Source organism: Pithys albifrons, chromosome 16 (assembly GCF_047495875.1).
Source record: "Pithys albifrons albifrons isolate INPA30051 chromosome 16, PitAlb_v1, whole genome shotgun sequence".
Classification (NCBI taxonomy): Eukaryota; Metazoa; Chordata; class Aves; order Passeriformes; family Thamnophilidae; genus Pithys; species Pithys albifrons.
The window spans coordinates 9,140,300-9,151,545 of record NC_092473.1 but is presented as its reverse complement, the minus strand read 5'-3'; the positions used below and the strand labels follow the sequence as shown (position 1 = coordinate 9,151,545).

The 11,246-nt window shown below is 45.1% G+C and overlaps 1 protein-coding gene across 1 annotated transcript in view; it reads right to left on the bottom strand.

The window, feature by feature from the left end:
* Positions 1–1,349: 1,349 nt before the first annotated feature.
* The window catches only part of IQCK (IQ motif containing K), a 64,731-nt gene continuing 54,834 nt past the window's right edge, over positions 1,350–11,246 (bottom strand). Inside the window, exons 10-11 of the transcript XR_011699176.1 lie at positions 3,041–3,125; positions 1,350–1,367 (exon numbers count right to left, since the gene is read on the bottom strand). The gene's annotated coding sequence lies outside the window, so the exon portion shown is untranslated. The remainder of the gene's footprint in view (positions 1,368–3,040; positions 3,126–11,246) is intronic.

The following is an 11,246-nucleotide window of genomic DNA, read 5'->3' as shown; positions in this document are numbered from 1 at the left end:
TTAATTAAGCTTTTCGCGCACTTCATTTGCTTTCTGTGAGGTAAGTCAGAGATTTCTGGACCACTTCAGTCACGGCTGAGTTCAGTCAGCCTTGCGAAGGGGAGTGTGGGGGGCTCACCAGGCTCAGCTCCACAGGACGTGGACGTGGCCGCGGCCGCCCCCGACCGTCCGCTCCAGCCGCAGGAACCCTCAACACCTGGTTGAAGCCAAGGCGGTCACGCCCCAGGGAATGATGGGAAAACGTGGGTCTGTACCCCGCTGTACCTGCTGGGGCATCTGCAGACAGGTGGTGCCGCCAGCTGAGTTTTCCTTAGCCCAGTACCTTTCTTTCCTATTGAGAAGAGTGGACAGGCTTTTGCTAAACTGGCTGTAATTCCCAGCATGTATTTCATCAGGACAGCTCTGCAACATGTCAGTGTTTTGAGCTGAGATGTTTGGTGGAAGCTTTAGAAGTCAATACCCGGGCCCAGCACAGTGTTTAATAATATAATTGACAAAGTTGTTTTATTTTAAAAGTTAACCTCTCTACAATAAGACCTTCATTCTGAAAGCATGGCAGGTTAAGCACTCATCTAAGCATTTGCTTCTACTGTTAACACTGAGAGAAAGCACTCAATATTATTTTCTTTTACTTTTTCCCAAAAACATAACTTGACCACACTAGGTCTCACTTAAAGCAAAGAAAATATTGTGCAGGGGCAGAGAAGCACAACACAGTGAACACAAGCACTACACAACCAAAGCCTCTCCTGAAAGCTCCTGACCTTCCAGAGATGCTCCACATCTCTGATCCCAAATGTACAGGACTGTCATAGGAATAAATACATGAAGGCTGCATGTCCTGGACTGTGGTGTCATGTAGGACCATACACACAGAGCAAATGCCTGCCATATTTACAGGGGAAAAAATTAATAGAATTGTTCATATAAGAGAAGCTGAGCTCATTTAGCTACAAATAACATATAAGTGAGTTGATCATACACTTCTTCCAGAGGCACAAGGGCCTTGCTGACCAAACAGCAGTTTACCTCTGAGCCAGCTGTCCATATTCCCAGGGGTCAGTCAGGAACTGGGATCGGGTGGCTGTGCTTCAGTACAGTGCCCATTATGCTCTGCAGTATCTCTGCACAAACACACAGGAAGGGAAACATATGAGCATTAGCATAAATATGCTCCTAATGCTGAGGTGACACTGGGCTGTCAGTCACAGTCCCCAGGGGTAACTCACCAGACCCAGAGACCAGCATGGGAGGATGCTCTGAGTGGGAGGCAGCCTCCTGGTTTCAGTGCAGTGTTTAGCACCAGTCTGGGTCAAAATCTTAAATTCACCCCAATTATTTCTGTGTGCTTCAGTACAGAAAAGTCTCTGCAGGTTCAACAAAAAATAATGTTTTAATAACCTAATCATCTTTTGTGATCAGTCACCAGCCTCCCTATTTACCCCACACATCCCCCTGCCTAGTCAACCCTGCTCTTAAATTTTGCATCTGCACCTGGAGATTTTAATACGTTTATTTTCCACCTTCCTTTCCTTTCTCATGTAATCAATACCATTAGCTCAAAGCATTGCAATTTTTCATGGAGGTGTTGTGAAGCCAAAATCTGTCTGGCTTAGGAGTCTTCCTCAGCGAGCTTTGCCAGCTTCCCCAGTTCCAGGAAAGGAAAGCTGGGTCAAGTTAACAGCACAGCTTGTTACAGCACAAAGCATCCACCTCTGAGGATAAACAAGTTATTTGCATGCTTTTTCATTCCTTGGCATCATGCTCTCCAGCCAAATGTAGCACTGTAAATGGTAAAACAAAGCCACACTTCATCCTGCTGGCCAGAGGCCTTCATCTTCTGAGGGTACAATGGCAAACAACAGGCAAGTGAAAATACTCTCCCAAACATAAACAAAGTAATGATTAAACACAGTTGGGTTTTTTCCACATGGGTGTACAAATTCAACTGCCAGATTAGAAAAGTATAAATATTATTGGGTACATAGCTGTGTGCAGCATTTGGAGCTGTGTTTGCAGTGCTCACACCCAGGAGTGGGGCCCTTCCACTGACCAAAGCAGAGTTTGAAAACACTTGCAGGGCCATGACACCTGAGGGGCTCCCTAACCAAACACAGTGCTGCTTGTACCCATGTTAGCAAAAGCAAATATCTCAAATGCACTTACAGACTCCCATCTCCAGCTGTAGCAGCCCAGCTCTTGCCCAGGCACAGCCCCTGGTCGTGCCTGCCAGCTGGGAGCACTGCAGGGCTGGGTACATGGCCAGCAAATGCCACCCTTGCAGGGGTGCCACAGAGACTGTGTGCACACATCTGATTTAACAGAGACTTTCTGCATGTCCAGCACCTATTTGGGTTTCATTTCTTAAGGACAAGAAGTTCATGAAACTCAACGACTATAATTCCAAAACGAAGTTTATAACTTTCTTTCTGTCCAGTTCCTTCATTTTAGATACTAAAAATGGAAAGGACCTTTCATTCCTCCCTACTGCAATATTAACCCCAAGGAAAGCCAGAAGGAGCCTGGGGGAATGTGACCCTTGATGGCCAGGACTGTCAGGAACATCAGAAGTCCTCCAAAGCCCCTTTCAATATCAGCCAGGTTTGCAGCCTGAGCCTGGACCTTAACAACAAAAAATTCTTCTGTACCATGTAGGAGCAACATCAGGTGGTCAAAGGGAGGGGGAGGAAAAGGGACACATTCTCAAAGCTGTGTTTGCTAGGTTGCTAATGATAATTTATTTAATTCATAGTCCCACCAGTCTGGCTGTGTCTGGAGGTACTGAGAGCCCCTTCAAAAGCTGCTGCCTCATTGCAGGCCTCAGACTCTCCACTTTTCCAGCTGGCTGTGGTGAGGACAACCTGCCCTTCCATAGCTCCAGGGGAGCAAAGAAGGGAGCACATTCAGGCTGCCTCATGTCAGCAGGACAATGGCTCTTATAAAGGTATCCTGACAAATGAATGTCTCTGGCCTTTTCTACGTCTCAAAGTGTGACAGCAGTGGCACCCTGCATCAAAAAGAGGGGCTGAAAGGTCCAGACCTTTAGATTAGGAACATGTAAACCCTCATGGTGCTCTCCATGAAGAAGATCAAAAGGCTTCTGACCTTGAACAGCCAGGCTCCACCTGAAAGGAAAAGACAAAAAAAAAAAAAGACACTTAACTTTCTAAACAGCTTCAAAGTCAAACTAACAGTGGTGGAACATGTCGCTCTCTGTCTATCCTATTTCAAGGCTTGGCTGCAAGTCAGTGGCATTTTGAGCTGCAGCCAGCTGTGCCTGTCCAAGTGGATCCCTGGGGAGCCTCAAGCCTGGCTGCCTTCTGCCCACTCCTCTGCAGTATCTTGATCTCTGTGCCCAAGCTGTTCCTGCTCCTGGGCTGCACTCCCTGCCTCCAGTCCCCTGGTCAGGTCTCAGATCTTCCCTCACAATGTGCTCAGCAGCAACCCCAGAGAAAGGGCAGCTACCAGCCTCTGCTTCAGAGGGAATGCCTGATCCTTAAGGAACACAAACTGGACATAACATAATACAACATCCCCCTTTGAATTTTGTGCCTTCTCCTGCACTACATTGCAGTCCCATCCCACTGACCATGTGGGATGGAGGTGATTTCCAACAAGAGGGTGAGTGCTCTGCTGCCCTCTGCTAGTCATGGCTGATTCTGCCCAGCAAACAGCACCTTCTCCCAAGCTGCCCCACTCAGCTTGTGTGGTTCTCCACTCTCCTCCCCAGCCAAAGGCAGAACTCCTAAGGGCAGCTGCAAAGGAACCACCCTGTATCCCATAGAGGTGTTGCCATGAGGCAAAAGCTTCACTCTCCTTCCTCAGTAACCTCAGTCAAAAGTGCTTTGCCTTGACCAAGTCCCAACAGCAACTGTGTCAACCCCAAGCCACTGGCAATTGTTCATCATCCTAACACTGAAATACAAGACCATCTCACTGATGGCCCTGTCACCAGAAATATCACTGAGTCCAGACAAGCTTCAGGTGATGAAAACTGTTATGCAGCACAAGGAAATTCATTTTGACCTTCAGTTCTCCCCTTTGATGAGATACATCACTGTGTTCTCACAGCTTGAGCAGTGTCTTTGCTGGATCCATTTGTGATGTGTAATGTTTTTGCCCAAACTCCATTTCCTTCCTTCCAAAGCAGTAAGATCTGCTTATGACTCAGCCTCAATAAAACACACAGCAAGGACCATTAAAACAAATGTGCAGTGCAGGGATAAAATTCATAGGCTACATTTTTTAGGCTAGAATCTTCATTGCCCTTTATTTACCCCCAAAAAAGGACATCAACTCATGCTAAGTCTCAATGCAAAGTAAATCTATCAGTAAAAGAGCAGTTTTAAAGGGAATCTATCTCCATGTGATAAAGAAAGTGATAGGCAGGACTGAAGAGGCTGCGTGGTGGCCCTGGAGAGCTCCCACTCCCAAGCCTGTATGGTACTTACAGCGGCAACACTCCCCAACCATTCTCTGTCTGAATAAAGATCCCACCAGCTCAGAGGAAATGACTTGCTGAGAAGTGTGGGTGGACAGACAGAAGGAAGCCAGGGGATTTTTTCTAGTTTAGCATTCACAAATTTGAAAAGAGCATTTCAGGCAAAAGCCTCGTACTCTCAATGAAGCTGTAGAGGCTGTGGCTGTTCCCTGTTGGTGTTTGAAAACTGGCCCCAGGGTTTACCTGGTTGTGAGCCAGAGCTTTCCAAGTCCTCTTGACACCGAATGGCCTTGGAAGTGCTTTGCTCTTTACAACAGCACACAAGAAGTGAGTGGTGAGGTAACTCTAGGGGAGGTAAATAGCATTATCCATCCTGTGTTAATCCACCAGTCAAAAGTCTCTCATGAAATGCATTTGAAATCTGATCCTAAATTCTTTGAAATTACCCTTTTCACTGAAATTAGTGGAATTCCATGCAGTCTTTAATCTCTCTGGTTTTGTGTTTATCCAGTCACTTGCTTTCATAAGAGAGACATGCAGGCAACACAGTGTTCTCTGATAACAATAAAGCCTGAAATTGTTCAAGCACAAGAATAAAGTGAAGGGAAATAACAAACCCATTTTAAAAAATCCCCAACAAATTAACAAGAAATAAAAATATAGCCATTTTGCATAGATTCAGTGCTAGGCATTGACTCCAGACACAGTCAAAAAGTAACTTTCAAGTGCATGAAATCTACTTTTTACAGAGGTGAACTAAGAGGCATATGAAAAACATCCATAAAAAATCTCTTCTTTAAAGTTTCAGTACAACATGCAGCAATGAGCTTGAGGGTTACTTTAGACATGCTTTCAGGCAGCAATACCCTTGTGTAACACCAAGTGAGCTGAGGATAATTGTAATGAAACAGCCTCTATGGCACCAGCTTTCCTTTCCTATGAGCAATCCTGCAGGATGCCAGTAATACAGCTCAATTATGTAAGAAAAAACCAGCGATTTTTGGGGACAACTATAGAGAGTGCTGCTCCATTGGAATAATAGGTGCAGTTTGGCAACTGTTGTCCAGCTGAGAACTCATTTTTGCTTTTGAAACAGAAAAATCCCAGCTGAACAGTGCACTTCAGGCATTACAGTAACCTGCTCTCAGGTCTGGGGAGGAACTGTGAGCATCCTCCAAATGGGGAGAATAAACTACCCTGCAATCCCATATTCCAGCTGTGAATTCAGACTTGCTCAGGTTTACACTAGTTGAGATTCTGGCCCAAAGACTGCAGAAAATGAGCTAGCAGTGACAACAGATGAAAGGACAGGACAAGGACAGGGCTCAAAGAGCTTTTCAGAGCAATTCTTCTCTTTCCTGTAAAAGCTGTAGTGTTGATCTTCAGTACATTGATTCCCAATGAGCTCTGCTGGTCAATACAAGGAGGTGACCCTTTCTTAAGGTCATCTTGTATCCATAGTCCAATGTGATGAAAATCCACCAGAGACAGAACAACTGGTCTTTTTTTATCTTTTTTTTTTCCACTTTCCCTCGATTGTTATGTATGACTTAGTTTGCTCTCATTAAGTTTACTGGAACTAGCATTTTACCCCACATCTTCACTGTGGTGAGATCCTGACTTCCTTTGCAGTAAAACTCCAAGAAATCTGATCATTTTATAAATGAGGAAGATTTCTGGATTCCTAGTCTACCTCCATTTACAGAATTACTACCCTTTTTAGAGTTAGATAAGCCAGGAACATCTAAATGTGTAATTTCTAAAGGCAAAATATTTAATTCATCAGCCTCTGAGGTTGTTCCCGAGATCCTGGCGAGCTGCTCCGTGACCAGCAGGTGACAGTCTCGGCAACAGAAACCCTGGGCAGCTCACGAAGAGGGGGTTGTTCAATATTCTGACAGGAAACAAACGTTATTTTTTTGTTTGTAGATACATAGACGGTCCACAACAGGGGGCAATATTTTTCACCAAACATGCCAATAAAGAGAAGGGCCACAATCATTTCTGAGCGTGATTTCCCACCTCCTCAAGGAGATAATTCAGATAAGGGCATGAATGACACTGTGTTTCAGAGGTATCAGCACCATTCTTAGCAAAATTGAGAAAAAACTCCTTTACACCTCAGTGTAAGTGAAAAACTAGCAGATACAAATAAAAGCACTTATAAACATAAGGACATTGGAGGGTGGCACAGTTACACTGGCTAATACCTTTAATGTGTTGAGGAGGGAACAGGATGTAGACAGTCTCTATGTGCATGGTAGGTGGCTGTAACATTTTGCTGCAGCAGCCCCAGCCAGGGCTGAGTGCACAGCCTGGAGCACAGTGGTATCTGTGAGCACAGATATGTGCTACAGCCCTGCTCTGTGTGATGGCCAAGACAACCTCTGCAGCAATAGCTTAGAAAACATTTCTGTTGTGCATTTAGACTCATAATGTTACTTACAGAAAGGGCTGCATCCTGTTTAAAATCTAAAGGAATACAAGAACTGCTTGAATGGATCAGTCAGAACCAGAATGTGTGGTTTATGGGAAAAACAAGAACCCACAGTGAGTGGAGGGAAGGTTTCTGCTTCACGACCATTCCATGTCATTCCCTGTTGTAGAGCAGTCACTCTAAAAAACTTCATCGCACCCACCACCATCCACAGCTACTCATCACAAGGAAGCTCAAGAGTCTCCAACAGAAATTGCTGTTCTTGGCCAGGGTCACTGGCTCCCCAACACAGGCAGTTTAAGGGAAACTTTCTCATGCCTGGAAGAGAAAGCCACAAATCATATGCTTGATCAAATTTATTTTAATCCAATTGGGACTTTGCTTGAGCAAAGGTCAAGAATAAACTTTTAAAATCTAACTGGTTTGGCCGGTTTGAGAGGTATCTAGCCAGAGCCTCAGCAAGAGTATAGCAGTAATTTGATAAATCAGAGATACACTGATTCATTTCCTTGTGAAATCAAGATTCAAAAGTGTGCAGATTCCCATAATCACATGCCTGGTGTCACAGACCATTTTGATCCAAATTGTGTTTTAATCAAATTTTACTAGATGCATTAAATCTTAAAACCTGTCCATAGTTCTCTTCAGTTTAAAGTATTTATACATGAAGAGTGTGATAAATTAATGTCTTGAGAAAACAAACAAATATGACATTGCCTACATTGTAAATCTTGCCTGCATCACTGGTCTCTTGTCCTGGTGTTGAGAGCTGTGACTGGTAAGCGGAGGAGACTCACTGCCTTCCCATATAATGTATGTCCATTACCACAGGACAGGCTGTGTTTATTACCAAACAGAAAAAACATTATTAGTAGGTGCAGTGCTGTAAAAGGTGTGTTCTCACACCTTGATTTGTCTGACTCAGGTTGAAAAACAGCTATAATTTTGACATGAACAGAAATGTGACATTCAACACTATGGCCATCTACTCTCCATCCTGAGAGCACCTTTCTTTTGTGCCATGGATACAAGTTCTTCTGGATTACATTTTTCCTTAATTTTTCTTTGTTTCTCCTCCATATAGCCATCTCCTTCCTGACATCTATCTTTTTCTTCATATTGATTTCAAGACTCTTTCCTTCTTTCATTTCCCCTTCCCCCCTTCTCCTCACTAACCACATTTGGTCACCCAGACCTATTTAACAGAGCACTGTGGAGAGCAGACTCTGCCTTGGGCAGTGCAAGGAGCAACGTGTGAAACCCTCTGCAGTAACAGAGAAATCATCTCATGGTGGTCACACAAATCTTGCTGTCTCCTTGGTGCTGCCAACCAATGGGAGCACCAGGATTTGTATCCTGCCCTCAGAAAAAGCAGGGCAAGTATTAGGCAAACTAATCACGTTGCAGGGATTTGTGTAATGAAAAGCACCTCTGCTTGGGGGTCAGAAATGGTGTGAATCAACTGCACACCATTGCTTGGGGCAAACTCATCTGGTATCTCCTTATTCTCTTTTGTCATACTCATTTTTGGGGCGTCTCTCAGCATGTAGGAAGAGATCCGAGAGCTGGGCTGCCCCATGATTAAGGCACACAGTCTGTCTCAGGGCATTCTTTCCAAGACTGATGGAAAACAAACTGCTTTACAGAGGGTTGGCCTCCCCTCGTGCCGTGCAGCCCTGTCTGTGCCCGGGGCCTCGACTCGCTCCCTAATGCAAACAATAGTAATGCAGCCTTAATGATCGCTGTCATTTCCATGTGCCTACTGCTGATCTCTTAATGAAGTATTCCAGTTAAATTGCACTGGCTGAAGCACAGGTCCATGCTGGCAGGAGCTGCAAAATTGGTCAAGTCAGTGAAAAGGTTCTGCAGGAGCTGCCACACAATAGGAAAGCTGTCAGTGAAATACTGTTTTGTGCCTGTTCCTACAATAAGTACGACACCTTCCTGGCTTTCTGAAGGAAAAGAATAGAGGATGGAAATTGCCTTTGTCTCAGGTCAGGACATAGGAAAAAATTCAAAATGAGGATGGCAGTCTGTGGCGATATGGATTGGGCATTCATTGATGGGTGAGGGGTATCCACTCAGCACTGCTCTAACAGGCTTACTCCCTGCTGTCAAATCCTACTAGGAGCACAGTTGCAGAAAAGAAAAAATTGGGAACATGTAGCACCCCACTGACTCTTTGTTTACCTACTGTCACAAGCAGGAAACAAAATACTGGGGTGGGGGAAAGGTAACAATCTGTTCAATTACCAAATGTGTGTTGTAGGAAAAAGGAGGAGCAAAATTCCTGAAAAGTGGTGGGTTTTTAAAGTTGAGCATACTATGTGACCAGTCTAAACCAAAGAAAATAGATGACATCCATGTTCTTCACTATTCCAGCGATGAACAAAAGCATTGAGCTTATATCTCTTTCAGCCACCAGCTCTGGGAAGTATTGCATGGCATAAGCAGAGGTCTCTAAATTTCACCTTTCCTTGGGCCTGGCACACCTCACCCCTTCCCCAGTCTCCTCCAAGCATTGCTCATGTGCAAGCATCACTGGCTGCAGCCAGTGCAGGGGCCCAGAAACTGTTGTAGGAGCTGGAAGCACCATGTAAAATCTGGGAATTTAGAGTCCACCTGGGTCACAGCACCCAGTCCATCCTTCTACTTGATCTCTCCAGGTAAGAAAATGCTGAAGGTGGTCGTGTATTGTGGTTGACTGATAGAATTACCTTTTTCCTTAATAAAAGCCTATTTCAGAGCATATTTTCAAAGTTAACAAGTAAGAAACTAATGCAAAGGGAGCTGTGATTTAGTCCAGCTACTCTACCATATCCTCCTATAATTTCCTTGATGATTTGGTGTTCTGTCCTATACATTTTCTTGGTAGCTAACACTGAAAACTGCTTTAGCAGGACAGAAATCAGCCCTATTTGGTAATGATCCACTAGTAATGGTTGAGAGGGGCATTATCTTTCCTGTTCTATCAGTACAAGGCAAAAGGGGAGGCTGTTTCCTTCAGGGAACCAGGGCAGTGTTAGACACACAGGAAGAAGGGAACAATGCCCCAGATTTGCATTTGCTGAAGGGCTCAGTACATTGCTCCCTTGTGAGCCGGCCAAGACTGACAGTACATGAATCCTTGTGATTCATCCTGCCCCCTGATCTACCTCTCTGTGTCCAGCACAGCACAGAGAACTCTGTGTGTTTATTTATACACAAAAAGGTCTTTACTTGGTACTGTAGTATTTGGGTGCTTGGCTCAGGCTCCCAAGCCAGAGCAGAAGCACAGGCTGATCTGGTGAATCAGTATTTTCTACTTTCCTGCCAGACAGCTGAGTGACCTTGGGAAGTTTACAGTGGCTTCACCTCTCACCACCTCAGTTTCTGTAAAATTATCCTGCTTAACTTTGAATAGCACGTAGCTATTAATTGATGCAGGGGAAGGGTATATTGCTTACACGTGACTCAAATGAAGCCAGTGCCTACAATATCGACTCAGCAAGGCAGAGAAATTGAAGGAGAAAAAAACGGAAATGTGAAATTGTTCCTCTGCCTCATCTGTTCTCCCCCTGCTGCCCTGCCTAAACATGGGCAATTACAACCCAACCCCACCATCTGATTTATTCCATGTCAGCCACACTGAGAAATTCAGGTAACCCCCCAAGGCATCGTAAAGGACAGATAAATAAGCCCACACATGTTAGGAAGAGTCTGTTAAAAGGTTACACTTCTGCTGTGCTGAAGAATGCACATTTCAGGGCAGACACTTCCTTTTGGAAGGCTCTGGATACAAAAACCTGGCAAGAAGAGCAGGGTGCTGCCTGTGTTGAGGAAGGGTACACACAGGTCGCTCCCTGCTGATGACGCCATGTGGCTGTACCTGCCCAGACTTTTGTTAGCAGGTTAAGGGATGCACAACACAGTGCAGCTGCTGGTCACAGACATGTCACACAGATGGACTCTAACTGGTTGAAAATGCAAATGAGTTTCTGCTGTTCATGAACACTGTACATTAAAGCTTACTGTCTTTCTCTCCCACAAATAACTCCTCCTGGAGTTATTAGAAAGCTCTATCTCAGAGTTGAACCGTGGGCCTGGAAAGCAAATCAGCTGCACGTTGAGTGGTGGAAGGCAGACACCGAGCAGTCCCCAGCATCGTCGTTGCAGGGCCTCATGTGCAGGGGCTGCTCCCGTGTGCTGCTGCATGAGCAGCCCCTAAAGTGTCACCTGCACAGTACACAGGCTCCCCCCATTTTCACTTCCAAGTGTTCAGCTGTTGTCTCGGGCTGCAGCAGGTCGGAAGCTGCATCCAGAGTAGGTTTGGTTGAACGTATCCAGCCCCTTGCAAAATCCCTCGCTGTCAGAGGGCTGAAAACTCCC